This window comes from Enoplosus armatus, chromosome 2 (assembly GCF_043641665.1).
Source record: "Enoplosus armatus isolate fEnoArm2 chromosome 2, fEnoArm2.hap1, whole genome shotgun sequence".
Taxonomy (NCBI): Eukaryota; Metazoa; Chordata; class Actinopteri; order Centrarchiformes; family Enoplosidae; genus Enoplosus; species Enoplosus armatus.
In genome coordinates this window covers 25746937-25755444 of record NC_092181.1, presented here as the reverse complement: position 1 = coordinate 25755444, position 8508 = coordinate 25746937, and positions in this window count along the sequence as shown.

Here is an 8508-nt window from a genome sequence, read left to right as displayed (position 1 = left end):
CACTGCAAAGCATTGCGGTTGCACCACGTCAGTTACCACTTTGTTTACACCTGCTTCCCTGTGAGATCACGTGAGGTGGTGCATTTCTCCCTCTGGCACAACAATCTTAATAATATCCTTCAGCGCGTGATGCGCCATCACTTTCAACTCTTGTGGTGTGTGCATGTTTGAGATTAGTGAAGAACATCTGTGAAGTTTCTCCTTAAAACTACTGTAGTCTGAGCCCAGCTTAAGGGAATATTTGCAAAATATATATAAACAAAGAGCTGTCAAAGTCTTTCTCAGTAAAATAGCTTCCCTACTGCACAAAAATGTAGGAGTTCATAAAAGAATCATCAGCTGCTGTATATACAGCAAGTTGCTTCACTGCTGCACCACTCAGGCTGCATCTGATGACCTTCATTATCAATCAATATATTTTATGACTGATTGCTTACTCTGTAGACAATGCTCAAAGCTAGTTCCAAGAGCCCAAGGTGTCGACTTCCAAGTGCTTATTTGGCCTGAACAACTGTTAAAAAAACCCAAAGGGATTCAGTTTGACCTAATGACCAATGATGGAGAGGCTGAAGCCAACAAATGTTTGACTTATTATTCATTAAATTACTTGTAACAATTGATTATCATTTTTTCTTCAATTAATAAACTGATTTGATTCAACTTTATCATTATACTCACATAAAACAAAACATTGTCCTGTCATTCCAAGACAGCTACTCAATTTATCACTGCGCTGCCTAATCATTTCAGCCCTATGCAACACAATATTAATGTTCATTTACATAAACCACAGATAAAATAACCCTAGATATGCAATCATTTAGGCAGAAAATTGTGTTTAGTTTACACTTCAACGTGTACGTGGTAATTCTAAGTTTGGGTCGTTGGAGCATTCAGAAAAAAATAGGTCACCTGTAAAAAGGTGTAAAACCATCCATCCATCACACTGAGCTGCATGACAATAGCAAGTCCAAATACAACTAACTTTCAGCTCCAATCTCAAGTATTTCACAAATCATTATGGCAGAAATCTGATTTAGTAATTGATATATAATGGTTATGCAGTCTACACAATTGTGCATTACACGTCAGACAAATAAAGTGCAATGACAAATGCTGAGTAAGAAAAACTGCTGTGTTGCCCAGCACATTATTTGGGTACTCAGCTATTCAGCCTTATGCGAAGCTAGACAGGCACACTGATCAGAGCTTACAGCCATGAAATGTATCCCCTCATAGGAAATCTTATAGCAACTTATCATGAGTGGAACGAAAACAGTTGGGACTCTTGCTGACAAGCAGTGCGTCGTAGGGTGTTCATTTCGTTAAACCTCACTGATTGGGCGTTGTAACTGTCACTCTGAGGTTTGGACAACTTCTCACTCAAGGCCACGCCGCTAGAGGCAGCCGTCTTCAGCCCGCTCAGCTTGGGACTTACAACAGTCTGCGCCAACCACCATGTCCAACTTGGATTTTTGTTTGAATACGATGCTTTTACATTTTCCAGCAGTGAAGCTGGAAAATGTAAAAGCATCCAGCTTCACTGCTGGAAAATGTAAACACGATCCACTCATAGCACAACTGACCTTACATAATGTTAAAAAAAAAACATTATTCATCAACAAAACCTACTGAAACTGACCAAAAATACCTTGACCACCTACATGAGAAACACTAAAGGTGTTAGTTCAAATCCCTGCACCAATCATTCACACAAAAAAAACGCTGAGAGAATGGCTCTCTGCTCCTTCAACAGCTACCACCCAAATGTTTCTGAGCACGGCTCTTCAAGTAAAAACTTGGACTAAAACGCATTTAATCACTAACAAGTTGGGCATGGGTGGCCAAAGGGGAAGAAGTCTCGCCAACGCAGAGACCCAGGATTCAGGCTGCACCACTTTGCAGGGGAGTGGGGACATGTATATGTTCATCCTGTTTGGTGGTTGGTGACGTATTTTCTTTTTTCTTGTGTTTAACAGGCCAGCTGTATACAACTTGACTGAGCAATTTTCAGCTCAGCCACAATTTGACATTTGATAGTAATACAATATTTTTTAAAAAGGTAAACACCAGTTTTTGTTGTTACTCAGTAAAACATTTCGAGAGCCACCATTTCAGTGGGGGGAAAAGGCACAGATGTGGATTTCTACACATCCACAATCAGCAGAGCATTGTGCAGTGCAGCAACACCCTGAACCTTTGTTGAGCTGTAGTAGGTGGCGACAGCTTTTATGTTACCTGAACAACAAGGCATGACACATCATGACAATGTCCTCTTGTTGCAAAACCTTACTTTACAACCCTTCTGGGGAAACTTCGCAGGTTTTGGTTAAGTAACAATTCAAGTAAATTACAACTCATCCCAAAATTCAAAAGGCCTGGTATGGACTGTACAAGAGCATCTAAAAAGGTGGATATTTCCTTTAAATTTCAACTCACTCAGTGGAGCTGCTCCTTAGCCACCAATAAAAGATAGTGGTTGTAATGGGAAGCTTCCAGGTGTGACTGGGAAACAGGACGCTGTAGCACGCACGCTCAGCAAACCTCCCCTCGTAGAAAAATAAAGGTTGAAAAAAGTGGATGAAAGCAGCCCTGAGCTCCTGCCGAACGCCTACGTAAGGGCAGCACTGAGGATAGAGGGCCATCAGCATTTCATCATAATTAATTATTAGGTTTATAGCAACTAATTAATTTTGATAGATATAGGCATAGTGAGTAGGGCAGTGGGTTATGTGAAAGAGTAAAGCATGTCCTTTATACAATCCCTGTGCTACACATTTCATTGAAAGTGTTTTCATTTTATTTTTCAAAGCTTTTAGTTGAAAATTCTATTAGTGCCTCCACAGTTGGGGTTAAAGTAGCAACCGTGGTTATCAGCATTTCTGTGTGTTTTACAGCAAATCAGTTGGAATAAGACACTTAAGATTGTCCAAATGCTAACATTAGTATGCGTTTTGATTATATAAACTGCCGTTACAATATTATTATGCTAACTTAATTGGGTGGCCACATTCTGGACAAAACACAATTAAGATTGCAGACTGCTCGCTGGATTGGGAGCACTTTGTACAATTTGATCTGAATAACATTCCCATCACATCAAAAACACTATTAGTGCCCGAGTGTACAAATTACAGTTTAGTTTTCTACTACTTATTTCATTAAAATCAATAATGTTTTGACATAACTAAGTCAGTGTTTTGCTGGCCATTGTACCTTAACAAATTATTGTGCCATGACAGTTTGTGTCGATGTAAAGAAATCAATATGCATTAGATTAATGCAATTATTACTCAACTGAAGTGGCTGAGAGTGATATTTTCTCCATGCATGTTGGGCCTTATCCAGGATTTGTTTACATGCATTACTCCTACTTTAATTAGTATATAATGGTAATGTGGATTTCTGTATTATCAAAATAGGTTACAGTGCCTACATGTGCTGACATAGCAGCAGGATCAAGATTAAAAATTGCTGGTTTTGACCTCTGGACTGGCAGGGGACACCAAGCACTAAAAATGCATCATCTACACTGTCTGCTGCCTAATATCTGCACTTCCTGTGGCCTTCAGCGAGCAACTGAACCAACAAGTGTCCCAGTGGAGCTTCTCAGCAACCAATAGTCGATGCCTGTGGTTGTTTCCAGGTGTAAATATGCGCAATCATATGAATAATAAGCAGGCAGTTGCTCTGACAAAGTATTTGTGTTAAGAAAATCTTCCCTCAATAATCAAAAAGGCAAAAACAAAAAGCAGCAACGCAGACAATTCTGTGGTTACGCTGATATTCACAATAAGACACCAGCATTTGTGCTAAAACTTGAAATTGCTCAAGTGTATTTTTGCTAGCCTAAAAGCAAACTGTTTCTTTCACAGGAATGAACTTCTGGCCTGATTGGACTTCAACACACTGTGGAGCATTGAGATGTCACCCAAGGACATCCTGCCAGCCACGTTTTCCTCCTCACAGGTCAGAGAGGTCACAACAACTTCCAGGAAAACTAAAGGGGAGTTAATTCACACCACTTGACCCTTGCCCTGCAGTCCCCATGTGCCCCATTATATGCTCTGACTTAATGCTAAACTGTGTGTGTGTGTCTGTATCTGTGTGTGTCCTCTACAACTTTTAAAATTAATCTGCAGTGCCACAAACTCTGGTTTACTTTATCAGAATCAGAAATACTTTATTGATCCCGGGGGGAGGAGAGGAGAGGGGAGAGGGGGGGGGGGGATTAGACAGAGTAACCACATGCTCCAGCTAACACCCAAATAACCCAAAAAGTAACTTGATCACTGGAGTCAGCTTGCTGGCACATAAAATATCTAAGCAACTATTTGAATCAATACTAACACAAGCTTGTGACATCAACATCAATCACAACCTAATCATATTCAGTTTCCTGGTTTAGAGAGGTTAAAGGTGGCCTGTTAGCAAGTAGCAAGCTAAAGCTAAGGCTAACACTGACATTAGTGAAAGACTTATACGTATAATTCGCAAACATGCCTTTAGATCACGTGTAATAAATCCCAGCCTTGTGTGGTCATTAGTTTAAAAGACGTTTAAGGCTGAAAATGCTGTATTTACCGACACTCGTGGGTAGACAGGCACCAAAATGTGGCTATAGTGTAGCCTCCCTTGAGCACGACTAGAGCTGAAACTTCAAAAACGAAATGTTATTTATACACATCAATTATACATCAATTAATCTCACATGAAAGTCTGGCAGAGCCGATGTCTTGCCGGTAGACGCCTCCAGAGAGAGAGAGAGAGAGAGAGAGAGCGACAGAGCTCGCCACCAGCGGGGCAGCAGGGCAGTCGGAACGGGCAGAGAGCTCTCGGTGCCCCGCCGTGTGCCAGCCTCGATGCCCGGTAGGATTTGGGAGTCCTCGGCTGGCCCGGGCCGGTGCGTTCAGCGGAGGGAGGGAGCGGGCGGCAGCGGAAAAGGGACAAAAAGAGAGCTCTTCTTTTTTTTATATTGTATGCCAACCCCGGTTTCAACTCCCCCCCCCCTCCGCCCCAACACGCACACGTTTATCGTCCGAGGAACTGCCACAAAAATAGTCGAGGGGATAAAATATTCAGCAGTTCAGCGCTCTCCCCGTCTCCCCTCTTTCCGTGCCAGCGCGGTGTGATGTCCGTTTAGACCGAGTTCCCTCCTCCTCCTCCGGCCGAATGGCAGCTACCGATACGGGACAGACACGCGTTGTTCCCCTCCAAAATGTCGCTTATGATTTATCAAAGCGAATAAATTATGTATTAAATCTTCACCAAAAAAAAAAAGAGGGGGAACTCAAGAAGCCACACAGGCTAACGTTACGTTCACTTGGATGAACTCCGATGTGAATCTTTACATTTGTTATTTATTTTTATTTTATTTTACCGGAGAGGAGAGGGAGGTCTATAGCGGAGGGCGATACTGGCACTCCATCTTTAGCCGACATCAACAGGTCATCCCGGGACACAAATGCGCTGCAACTGTGGGCGAGACAGACGGATGGATCCGGCATGGCGAGAGGAGAGGGGAGAGGAGGGGAAAGGAAAGTAGGGGGCTGGCTGTAAAATCTTAACCCGTTTACCGACAGGACACCGTGATATTAGGCGAATCAACGGCTGCCTGCGGTTTTCAAATGCAGCATGTTATAAGAAGGAAAAACTGCACCCCCCTCCCCAAAACACCAAGTAGTTTTGAGAAAGTTCAGGAATGCAGGAGAAAGAGGAGCGGAGGACTCATCAAGTCACTCACCGGGGGAGGGGGGGGGGCAGCCCGCGGCGACGAGTGAGTGAAGCCGGTGAAGTGGTTAAAGTTTGGTCTGTCCCCATGAGCCCATCCCCCATGGTAGCTAGCACAACTTTACCACCCCATACCCTAAAAAACAACAATAGCTTAACCCCCACTACAACACACCACCGCAGACCATACACCACCCCTCTATCCAAATTCACCCATCCGAATTCAAGAAGGTACCCCCCCCCCCTCCACACACACACACACACACACACACACAGTTCGGGGCTCGGACAACTGACCGACCCGTCTCGCCAGCCGAGAGCGAGCCGTTGTCCTCGGTGACCCGCCGTGCTCAACTCACCCCCTCGGCTGTATTCCGCTGGAAAGTCTTTCAATGGAGGACCAGCGCAGAATAAGCAGTCTAGTGTCTCCCTCCGCCTCGCTACTGGCAGCCATTCATTGTCACTGTATGCTGTGAACCAGCAGCCGGAGCACGCACACAATTCATGCATACACGTACATACTTAAACATGCACGCGCGGGGAGGGGGGGGGGCGCACGCACGCACGCACTCACACATGCAGGCGAGGAGAAGAGCGCAGAGCTATCGAGGAGGGGGGGACGCAGAGGAGCGGAGCGGGTTTTTTTTTTTTTTTTAACTCTCCCAGGGGTTGGCGACAGATCGCAGAGCTACTGATCAGCTACACAGACAGGCAGACAGACAGGTAAGACAGACAGACAGATGGAGAGGCTGTCTGCAACGTCTCGGTACTGTAACGAATTAACAGCGCACATTATGTACTGTAATGTCAGATAGCCTGCCAATAGTGAGTAAGCTGGCTTTGGTAAATGAGAGGGTGGGCGAACTGGACTGCTGCCCATCAATATGGGCTAAACAGAAATTACTACTCTCACACCTTGAACTTCTCCCATAAAAACTATTTTGTTCATTTAAACTATGTAATTATGCACACACCTGGTAACACTTCACGTCGGTCAGACTCAATGAAGCGCTGCCAGTGTAATCATTAAAGTCAAAGGTGAGTTTACCTGGGGGGTTATCACAATAGACCTCATTAAGTCTTTTTTTTTTTTTCTTTTGTCACCAAAGCCCTTAAATAGCATGACTGCAGGTAAAGTATAGGCTCACCTCCACATTCAATTTGTTTTCCTCAGCATTACTAGAATTAACTTGGCACAGGCACAATCATTTGAAAGAGTAACGGCAGAAACTTTAGTGAAAAACAACTTTAGCGCACGTGGAAAAGAATGGTGAGATAACTCAAATGTGTGTTTTTTGGGGTTATTTTTGATTTTTTTGTGTTATTTTTGATTTAATTCTATATTATCCTATAGTCCTATATTATATTTAAATTATATTTTTGGCGGGGATAATGTAGCCTGATGCAAAGAGTAATGTAACTAAAAAAAAGTAATGCCATTACATTTGAAGGAGTCAAGGATTACAGGTTTGAGCCCACGCGCCGCTGCAGGCAGGTAGACAGGCAGCGTCCCCAGCCGACCCGACTGTCTGAGCCCCACCCACCAGTCCACCCACTCAACCCACTCCCTCGCTACTCACTGGGGTGTCTTCTGCCTTGGGTGGTGGAGCCGACTCTCTCCTGGCCGACGTGAAGCCGGGGACCGCCGGTTCGATCCCGTTGTCTGTGTGTGATAGTGCGTCTAGACTCCGGGCAGGTGAGCCCTCCGGGGCCTCCAGGCGCTGCGCACAGTGAATACTAAACAGGATGAGACTGCATTCAGGCACGGCACTGCGCTCCCCGCTCTCTCTCCCTGTCATGCCAAATACTATTAACTCTATAATTCTCCTGTGTCAGATGTATAGCGCCACGCTCTCTGGGCATTTATTGTCACAGCGCCCCCATCCAGATGTTCAGGCTTGTGTGCATACAGTACAGGCAGACCTGTTTTCTTTCTCCATCCACAGTCATCCATGTCCCATTTTATGGGAGCTGGGTGAAAACCACTAAATACAACAGCGTGATGGTGGATGACATGACAGCAAGTGTGACATGTTTGTACGCATATTGCTTTTCAATGTAGGCCACGCGTTTAACACTGAGGTAGAAAAGTATTCTGATCATGAAGCTAAAAGTACAAATGCTCAGCTACAAGCATGGCTGCAGCCCGGATTTTAAAAACACTAAGGGCATGAGTCCCCACAACACCCACTAAAATCATTTTGTACCATAAAAGGTTAGCTCCCATTCAATTATTCTTGAACATGAAAGAACTGGTTTGGTCACATAGAACTAGTCCCTGCAGGTCTGGGGTCCCATGTAGTTTGCTACTTTGATTATCCGGCCTCACTGCAGTAGGCTTAATAATAAAATATAGCTCCTGTTTGATGACAAACCAAAAAAACACAAGAAAAACATTGTTCTTGATGATAAATCTTTATTTATTTGACACATTAAAGAATCATCATATGTATCAAATACGGAGAGTCCCTTTTTTTCTAGATCCATGTATGGCAGCACTCAATGCCAGATTTAAACTGACAACTGTAAGAAAAACAAACAATAAAGCCCATTTTACTTGTTGTCCTTAAGCGCTGGAGCCATAACGACCTAAATTCACTTTACCGTTCCCGAAAGCCGCTCGGCACTGACCTGAAATGACCTTGTTTTCTCTAAGGCAGTTTTTATCTCCTCACATCATAGCTCTGGGATATTTTGGTTAATCCATAGGCTATGTTTAGCCTTTTCATCAGAATGCATCACCAACTTCAGGCACGGTGAGATTAAATTAGATTATTC